Genomic DNA, 10,383 nt, shown 5'->3' with positions numbered 1-10,383 from the left:
CCCCAGAGTATAATACTAACAAGGAAGAGGATTTTCTCCAATCCTTTGATCTCTCTAGGTACTGGATCAGGCACCTTCTTACGTCCAATAAGTGCCATCTATCTTCCTCCTCAGATTTTGGATCTGGAAAAAAGACTGGCAAGACTATTTCCTGCAACCTGTTAGTTTTAGAAGGTACCTTGGGAATGAATTTTGGATCTAGTCTAAGAATTACTCTATCCTCACGTATGGACATAAACGGGGAATTAATAGACAGTGCCTGAAGCTCGCTAACTCTAAGTGCTGAAGTTAATGCTATCAATATAACCAACTTCAATGTAAGATTTTTAATAGAGCACTCCTCAATGGGCTCAAAGGGGAGACTGGTCAAAGCTTTTAAGACTAGGTTTAAGTCCCAGGGGGGAAATCTGGGGCCCCTAACAGGTGCAACCCTATCAACTGCCTTGAAGAACCTGACTATCCAGGGATCCATGGCCAAGCTTCTACCACTTAAGCCTGAGAGGGCCGAAACCTGAACTTTCAGAGTGCTTTTGGCCAATCCTAAGGACAGACCCCTTTGTAAAAATTCTAAGACCTGTCGGGTGGAAATACTCTCTGGCCAAACATCGGTGTCCAGACCTGAAAAGGAAAAGGAATTTCTTCCATATTCTTGCATAAATAGTATTAGTCACCTTCTTTCTGCTACTAAGAATGGTGGAGGTCAGGGCTTCCGAGAAGCCTTCCCTAATCAAGTGCACCCTCTCAATCTCCATGCCATAAGATGTAAGGATCCTATTTCTGGGTGCATTACCGGACCCTGCCTCAGGAGGTTCTGAATCTCGGGAAGGACCCACAGCTCCGCAATCGACATGGACCTGAGAAGAGAGAACCAAGCTCTCCTTGGCCAAAAGGGGGCGATGACTATCATGTCTGACCTTTCTTCTCTTATCTTTCTGAGAACTCTGGGCAGGAGCTGAAGAGGAGGAAAGGCATATCCCAGATGGAATTTCCATTCCAGGAGGAAGGCATCCACCCCATATGGGGATTCGCAGGGACTGAGGGAGCAGAATCTCCCTACCTGCCTGTTCTCCCTGGTGGCAAATAGATCTATTTCCGGTACACCCCATAGATCCACAATTTTTGCAAATATAGACGGGTCTAGGGACCACTCCCCCTGTTTCAAACGATGACTGCTTAGGAAGTCGGCCTGGACATTTTCTCTCCCCCTTATGTGTAGAGCGGATATGTGGGATAATTTTTTCTCGAACTCCGAGAATATAATCTCTGCCTCCCTCATTAAAGATGGGGATCTGGTACCTCCCTGGCGGTTCAGGTACGATACCACCGTTCTGTTGTCCGACATGACTCTGACATGCTGGTGCTGGAGTTCTGGAAGGGCTGTCCGTAAAGCCAACAATACTGCTCTCAATTCTTTCCTATTGGACGAGAACTGTCTCTGCAATGGGGACCAGACTCCCTGCCTCAACTGACCTCGGAAGTGTGCACCCTATCCCCAAGGGCTGGCGTCTGTAGTAATCACTACTGGATCGGGGTAATTCCACGGGATACCCTGGTCTAAGTTTTCTACCTCCAACCACCAATTGAGGGAGATCAGAGTCTTTTGGCTGAGACATTTCTGAGAATCTAAGGTTATCTCCCTTTGTTTTGTCCAATTCAAAATTTCCCACTGTAATATTCTCGAATGAAATTGAGCCCAGCGGACTGCTGGAATGCAGGCAGTCATTAACCCTAGCAAGGACATTGCCTTTCGGACTGACATCCTCGGGTTCTCCTGGGCCCTCCGGGCTTCGTTCTGGATTTTTACTATCTTCTCTGTTGGAAGAAAAGTATTTTGTCGCACAGAGTCCAACCGAAGTCCCAGAAATATCTGGTTTGTACTGGGTTCCAACCTGGATTTTTTCACATTGATCATCCAACCCAGATGCTCCAGGATCCGAATCACCGTTTGGACCGATTTTTGACATGTTTCTTGCGACTTTGCAATAATCAAGAGGTCGTCCAGATAAGGTAGGAACAAGATATCCTCCCTTCGAATGAAGGACGCTACCTCCGCCATCACCTTGGTAAAGGTTCTCGGAGCTGTAGATAGGCCGAAGGGCATAGCCTGAAACTGAAGGTGTCTGATACCATTGCCCTCTGCAATGCTACCCTCTTAAAATTTTTACTAACGAAGGCTTTCTTGTCAGGCTTCTTCCACTCCCTTTCTATCAGGGCCGATACGCTCTTATGTAAGGGAAAACATCTTCTCTTTTTTTCACGTAGTCCCTCAAAGACTGCATCTGCCACAGACCTATCTTCCCTGACGTCCTCCAGCTCTAACGTAGCTCTAATTGTCTTTAGCAACTTTTCCGTATCGGACACAGGGAACAAGAATTTTTTCTCCTGTTCTTCCTCCGCGAAGGATGAATCCTCTGACCTGTCGTCCCTATCATCCTCGCTAATAGACTCTGGCTCTAAATCCGTTCTGTCTAACGATCTTTTTGATTTCTTTGATGTTTTAAGGGACTCCTTAACCTCTGCCTTAATCAGACTTCTAATGTCCCTCATAAAATTAGGGGATTCCTCCGTCAGGGTCTTCTCAATACAATCCTGGCATAAATTTTTGTTATAGGAAGTGGACAAGGGGCATCTACACAATGCGCACTCCTTATTCTTCTTCTTGGATGTGGCTTTCTTAGCTGCCATCTAAAAACCAATAATAGAAACGAAGGGACACATCAGTGATTTCATAAAAGCTCTGTGTCTTACCCCATCAGAAGCATCTTCTATACCGGCTGCTTTTCTGATTCCGTTTCCTCTGGTCTTTTCTCCTCCTCCACGATATTCCTGGAGGCATAGAGGATAAAGAAATCAATATGCCGCAGGGAACAGCACCTCTCTTCTGAGAGTTCCACATGTTCCCTGGGAGCGCCATCTAGATGCAGCGATCTTCTCTCAAGGTCTTCTGAAAAAAGAGACTGTGGAAAAACTTGGCCGTCCAGAGCCCCAGATGGGAGCACAGCCATTCCGGGTGCTGGAATGCATAAGGTACCTTATATTTCCGGCCTGGACCGGAAGTCGTCAGTGGAACACACGTCTTAACCGACGTCATTCCTGCGACTTCCGGTTTGGCGCTCTGACGCGCTCCACTGCACCAGCATCCGCCCGCAGTCCTCACCGGGTGCGCGTCTAGGATGGCCGCCCTCTGGCACGTTTCCCCCTGCCGCCCTGCGTCGCGGAAACATCCGGGCCTCTCCTTTGAGGGACCGGTGTCTTCAGCCCTAGGACCGGCAGCTGGCCCGGACCAACCACCGTCCCTCAGGTGACATACCCGGTAAGGCTGTCGTGACCCATGGCTCTCTAGGCTTTCCTAGGATTTCCAAGCCATGGGTCCCTGTAAGAAAAGCACAGCTACACGTCTCCTGCTCCAGGGACAGGAAACCTCACTGAGGTGGGAGAGTGGCTCCACCTTTTTTATGCTACAGGTTTCCTGTCCATGGAGGCGGAGCCATCTCTCAGTGGTGCTGTCGTGGGGGAGGGGAAAAAGGGGATGTTTTAATATATGCAAATGAGGAGGAACGAGGGCATTGTCATTGCACCTAGAGGTTCTGGTATCTCTGCAACTGCTGCACCCTCTCCACTTTGATAAGGCAAGGTGTCATCATGTTTTCATTGCCCTGTCAATCAAAGTAGAGATGCTTAGACCCCCATATCAGATTCTCAGGCCCCCATATCAGATGCTCAGATCCCCATTTGAGATGCTTAAAACCCTATATCAGATGCTCAGACCCCCATATGAGATGCTTAAAGGGCTTCTGTCACCCCACTAAACCTTTTTTGCTTACTTATAATCCCTACACTGCAATTTATGGCTACATGATCAAATTAATCATTTTGGTCCTGTAGATTTAGTTTAAAACAAGCTTTTAAAATATGCTAATTACCTTGCTACCAGCAAGTAGGGCGGCTACTTACTGGTAGCAGACGCATCCTCCGATCGTAAAGACGCCCCCTCCACATTGTGATTGACAGGGCCAGGGAATGGGATCGTTCTCTGCTGGCCCTGCCTGTTTGCATTTAAAATCTTGCGCCTGCGCCGCAGCCGTACCTGTCTTCAATTGGCGCAGGCGCACTGAGAGGCGGCCGCTCCATCCTCAATGCGCCTGCGCCGGGTGTAGATGTGACGTCATCGGCGCAGGCGCATTGAGGATAGAGCGGCCGAGCCTCTCAGTGCGCCTGCACCAATTGAAGACAGGTACGGCCGCGGCGCAGGCGCAAGATTTTAAATTTATCTATGTAGTTCATGGTTTAGAATGGGTAGGGTTGCCACCTTTTCTTCAAGCCAAACCCGAACAGAAGGGAGGGAATGTCCCGCCTCCAGCCACGCCCATGTCCCACCTTCACCCTGGTCGCTGTCGCACCGCGATCGTTGCGCCCCTGATCCCGTCACTACAGAAATACAGCGCCCCATACCTCTTACATCCAGTGACGTCTCCTTTGATGTAGATGTTCTCTTTCCTCATCTTCTCCGTTCATATTATAAGTCTTTATTTTAGGAGAACGGCGGCAGCGGCAGGTAGGGAGTTATAAAACACACTGTTATGTACTGCTGACATTAGCCCATCGCTATATCACTCAGCTACATAACATAACGTTTTTTTCTGATGATTGACAGATTCAGAAACCTGTTTAAACACTGTTACATTACACACTTCAAATGTTTTATATACCTTTTTAGAAGTGACTATCTAGGACAGGACTGTCTTGGTCACACAGGTTGAAAAACCACTGCTGCACTGTCTGCAGGCAGGGCACAGTGGGCACTGGGCTGGGAACTACTTGGGCAGGCTGCTGGACTGGAGAAGAAGAATGATTTCTCCCACGGAGCTCCCTGCCGCTCTCTCTCTGATGTCACTTCCTGTGGACCTTATCAGAGAGAAGGAGGGAGGGACTGGGAGGCAGGGGAGGAGCGAGGGAGACCGGAGACTGAACAGTAAACACAGCGCTCTGACTCTGAGACTGCGCTGGCATCACTGTAGGCCAGGGGTGCACAACCTGCAGCCCAGGGGCCACATGCGCAGTGGCGTTGCCAGGGGGGGCAGAGGGGGCCACGGCCCCCCCTACATCAAGCTGTGCCCCCCCAACTAAAATGTCCCCCATTCATTTTGGTGGTGGATGGTCTATGCTGCGCTGCTGTGCACTGTGTAGGCACTAGGCAGCCCTACCGGACATCTTCTTCACATCTGATGATCTGACTGAGTCTCGGACTTGGTGCTGTTGCAGTCTCACTCTCTAGTCTCCACCCACCGCCGCGTCCCCGGCTCCGCCCCCCCCCAGCTCCGCCCCCGACCCCAGGACCTGACAAGTTGAGTCAGACTCAGTGGCAGTGCTGTGCATAAATCAGCGTGCCGCTAGTCGAGACTAGCTGATTCTGATTCATTCAACTACTGGCAGCAGCTGCTTAAAGGGCTTCTGTCACCCTACTAAAGTCATTATTTCTTTTTTGGCAACTTAAATTCCTTATAATGCAATTTATCAATATATAATGCTCTTACTCATTTTGGTTGGGCAGTTTCTTAAAAAAAACAGACTTTTATAATATGTAAATGACCTCTCTACCAGCAAGTAGGGAGGTTACTTGCTCATAGCAGCCGCATCCTCCTTTCATAAAGATGCCCCCTCCTCATGTTGATTGACAGGTCCAGCAAACGCGCTCGTGCTCTGGCTGGCCCTGTCTGCGTTCAAAATCTGGCGCCTGCGCCGTACCGGTCTTCAGTCGGCGCAAGCGCACTGAGAGGGGGACGCTCAGACTAGAGAACAGACAGTGTGTGGCGTGGCGTGGCCCTACCCTAACCTACCGATACCGAACAGACTGGACTGAGCCTGACCTAGTGGTGACGGTGTGTAGCAGGTTAACCTAATAATAATAAGGTACAACTTACAAGTAGTGACTGAGTGGACTGACTAAGTCTCTTTCTATTCTAACTAGAGAGATTAGATCTGACTCTGACTGAGTCTGAGAGGAGAGCTGGCTGGCGGCTGCCCCAGAATCTTCCTGATTTAAAAGTTAAAGGGGTTCTGCACTTAATTTAATTGATGATCTATACTCTAGATATATCATCAGCTTCTGATTGGCGGGGGTTAGACACCCGGGACCCCCGCCGATCAGCTGCTTAAGAAGGCACCGGCGCTCCAGTAGCGCCGCGGCCTTCTCACTGTTTACCGCCGGCCCAGTGATGTCACGAGTTACGACTAGTAACAACTAGCGTGGACGCGGCTAAGCTCCATTCAAGTGACAGAGCTTAGCTGCGCTCAGGCTAGTTGATACTAGTCGTGATGTCAGTCAGTGGGCTGGCGGTACACAGTGAGAAGGCCGCGGAGCTGCTCGAGCGTCTTCTCAAACAGCTGATCGGCGGGGGTACTGGGTGTCTGACCCCCACCGGTCAGAAGCTGATGATCTATCCAGAGTATAGATCATCAGTTAATGAAAGTGCAGAACCCCTTTAAAGTTACTGTCAGTGCAGCCTGGATGATTACAGTGTTTACTACTTTACCGTTTAGAGAAATCATGTTCAAATGTGAGCAATGTGCGGGTCCGCATTTTTTTTTCGGGAACGGAATTGCGGATCCGGAAGTGCGGGTCCGCATTTCCGTATCCGGCAGCACGTTGTGCTGCCCTATAGAAATGAATGGGTCCGCAATTCCGTTACGCAAATTTCAGATGTGTGAATGGGGCCTTATAGGGAGAGGGATCCCGATATGACACTGATATGGGGTGGATCTGTGGATGACACATAGCATGAGATGCTATAAACGGTATGTGTCATCCACAGATCCCCCTCCATAAGTGTCATCCACAGATCCCCCTCCATAAGTGTCATTCACAGATCCCCAGGCAGCTAGGACATGTTGAAATCTGAGTAATTGGGGTTTTTCTTCCCTATTGCGGTTTTAGGTATTGGGTAAAGTATTGCAGCATTTCTAAGCATACTTGTGTAAATATATCGTTGTTATAGCTGCCCCCCTACTTTTGTCCTGGCCCCCAGTGTGCCCCCCCAAAATTTGAAAGCTAGAGACGCCACTGCACATGCGGTCCTTGATACCATTCTGTGCGGCCCCCAACCATCTGGTAACAGACATGCATGCCTATGTCTTGTGGCTGCTCACATGCATTTTTCATGTATTCTCCCATTAGATGTCCTGGAGGTATAACTAGACATTTATGATATATAACTGTGTGCACAATACGCAATAAATGCAGTATTTCACTTGTTAATACCCCTTTAACTTTTATTTTCGGCCCTTGTTATTCCTTCAGTCTGACATTGTGGCCCCCACCCAGAAAACGTTGTGCACCCCTGCTGTAGACTGTAGAGGAGGGAGGGACTCGGGGAGCGCTGCGCTCAGCTGATCACCCGGCCCCCGCAGTGACAGCTTATCTGACCGGAGTCTCGGACGTCCACAGTCCACATTAGTGCTCATCGCCCGCCGTGGCTGAGGCGGCTCACCCTGACGCTTGCGCTGCTCACCGCCAGCTGTCAGTCAGGGGAGACGAGAGTGCAGTTTGAATGAATCCTGTGCCCGGGTCGAAGAAAGGCTTGTACCCTGGCACAGGATTACAAACCCGGACTGTCCGGGTCAATCCCGTACGGGTGGCAACCCTAAGAATGGGCCCCCTCCAACTCTGGGCCCTTGTGCAGCTGACCCGGCTGCACCAGCGGTATGTCCACCCCTAGCTTATGGTATATTTGTTTACAAAGTTAGTGACATTTCCCTTTTATCTCATTTAATGTATTCAAAAACTCTTCAGTATCTTTTAAACATTGTGGAATAGATCTCACTATGTGTTGTAAAAGAGAATCTAAATAAACTGCTGGAGGCTGTAATAATTTCAATGTTTAATTTATTGAATGAACAAAAGAACAGTTTTTTTTATGTATACTGGTCTCCGATGTCTCCTCCTCCTCAATCTGTCTCCATTTCTTCTTCGTCCGAATGGAAAGTGAGTGTGGAGTTTGTAGAAGACTCCATGTAGTCAGAGTCATAGACCGCTACAAAAACCAGAAGAAGAACATTACTCTGCTGCTTCTATTCTATACAGTGAAAAATCAGAAACCTGATACATCCATTATAATTCTACATTACTTGACTCGTCAGATGAAGACGTCTCCAGGTCTTTCAGTCTTCTGTAGAAGTCTTTCTTTTTTCTAGAATAGAGAAGATATTAAGTGATAATCCTGCAGGGAATAAAGCCACCAAATAGCTGACTGTTCCATGTCTACAGCAGATCGTTGCACATATAAGAATGGACCACAATGTAGTCACTGCACCAGTCTTCCTCCAGTAATTGACACCATGAATGGTAGAAGCAGAAAATGACCGGTGTGGTGAGAGGTTTGGAGAAGGCAAATAGGCTCCTGCCAATTTTACACCGAGATGTCGGTAATGTCACTTCTACTTCCCTAAATCTACAGGTATGGACAGAACCTGCCACCAGGGTAGATGGTCAAGGCTGATTTACACCAGAACAGGAGGACCACAAGCACAGGGTCTCATTGCTTAGCATGGGGCTACGGTGTTTTCCTTATGAAGGTGCTTCAAAGCACATGGCTCTTCCTGGCACCCCTGTAATGATGGGCGCAGGGGTAACGGTGACAAATACAACAAGCAAACAGGATCCGGAGTAGGAGATGGTAAAAGTGCATTCAACTACCCTGAGAAATGACTGTGTCCCCATAAAATCAATAAGGCTCCTGTGTACATGATAGATGTGTCCTATATAACAATGCAGGGACTTACCTGTAATAAATAAATAGGCCGATGCCCGTGGCCGCTATAGCCGTAGCTGTCAAAGCTGCAATCGCAATATTAATCTCTATTCAGTAATAAAATAAAATAAAAATAATGATTATTGGCCAGAAAATTCCCAAACATTTCTACAATGCAAAGTGTTACGACAATACCAGGACCGGTGCTGCCAGACGCCTGTCATAGTCCTCATCATTACCATACCGAATGATGGAAGACAGAGGAATACTAGAAGAAACCTCAGCAATCAGATCTGAGGCTTCCCATAGCAGGATACAACATTACAGAAGAGATCTGATTGCTTGATATACACAATACTGGCTTTTTCTGAGAACAGGCTCAAAAATATAGGGTCCCATACACATCCGGTGCCTCATGTACAGAGTTTACAACAAGACTGTTCTCACATTTACAGAAAATATATATAGAAAGCATAATGGATAGGAAATATTAGGGTACAAACTTCTCATCTTGTCTCTGTCTCCTTCAGGAACCCTCAGAGGCTCTGGCAGCAATTCAGCACCTAATGTGACCTCTGGTATAATTGTGACATCACTGCCTAGTAACGCCTCTATTATGATGTCATCATGTGCTGATGTCATAATAAAAACTACCTAAACCTAGTAAGGCTGCAGTCAGGTGTGGCCTGTGAAGGTCTAGAATTAACCCAATTCATAAATAAATGTGGCCCCCATTGTGTGGAAGCTGACCCTGTGTACCCCTTTACTTTCCAGGGAAATCCTACGTAGGAAATGCTGATAGAACTGCAGTGATGGAACACACTTTCCCCATTATAGTGAAAAATGTAAAAAATCTGCAAAAGAAATTTGGGGGAGAAACTTTTATATTTGAGCATAGCTTTACCATCATTAACATAACAAATTAATATAATTTCAATCAGTTGAAGAGAAAATGCCATTGGCTGCTAAGGGGATCATTGACCCTGTGTTGTCCATGTATGAGGCCCTGTGTACACACTCCTTCCCGTGTAGATGTTAGAGGTCATACTGCCCTAGACACTTTAGTGCCCCCCCACACACTGATGTCCACACATAATGTAACTGATGGCCAAACACTCCCGAGGCCGTCAGCTATCCTTCACGACTGCCCAATACACAAGCATGATTAAAGGGGTTCTCCAGGCATCAGGGTCAAAATTCTTCCTTGCACTTTACCTGTGGAGAGAAGATTAGGACAGCTATGCTTACCCTCCGCGGCGCAGGTGTTCCAAAGATCATCTTCGTGGTCACGTCACCTCTCCTGTAGGGCTTTCAGGGTCTCCATTCCCTCGCTGTCGTCTTCTCTTCCTCTCAGAAGCAGGAGACGGTGCATCATCACTAATGTCAGAGCCTCCTGCCGGCCTACCTTAGACCCGACTCGTGCGCATGCGCTGGGACTACCAGCCGTCTCCTCTAGACAGGCTTCTGTGTACAGGCTTCTGCGTTAAGCTTGTACTGACTCATGCACAGCGATCTGCGACAGAGGCTGATCGCTATTCTGTGGATCTCACTGGGGGCACTGTGGATGGCATTTAGGGGGCACTGTGGATGTCATTGGGGACACTGTGGATAGCACTGGTGGCACTGTCAATGGCAC

The 10,383-nt window shown here is 48.1% G+C and overlaps 1 long non-coding RNA gene across 1 annotated transcript; it reads right to left on the bottom strand.

Moving 5' to 3' along the window:
- Positions 1 to 7,929: 7,929 nt before the first annotated feature.
- LOC122931430 lies at positions 7,930 to 10,133 on the bottom strand. Its single transcript, XR_006388233.1, has 4 exons — positions 9,996 to 10,133; positions 8,779 to 8,854; positions 8,125 to 8,186; positions 7,930 to 8,030 (listed from the first exon to the last, which is right to left on the bottom strand). It is a non-coding gene; the product is annotated as an uncharacterized LOC122931430 (long non-coding RNA).
- Positions 10,134 to 10,383: the final 250 nt, after the last annotated feature.

Source organism: Bufo gargarizans, chromosome 3 (genome assembly GCF_014858855.1).
Source record: "Bufo gargarizans isolate SCDJY-AF-19 chromosome 3, ASM1485885v1, whole genome shotgun sequence".
Classification (NCBI taxonomy): Eukaryota; Metazoa; Chordata; class Amphibia; order Anura; family Bufonidae; genus Bufo; species Bufo gargarizans.
This window is presented reverse-complemented; position numbering and strand designations above follow the sequence as displayed.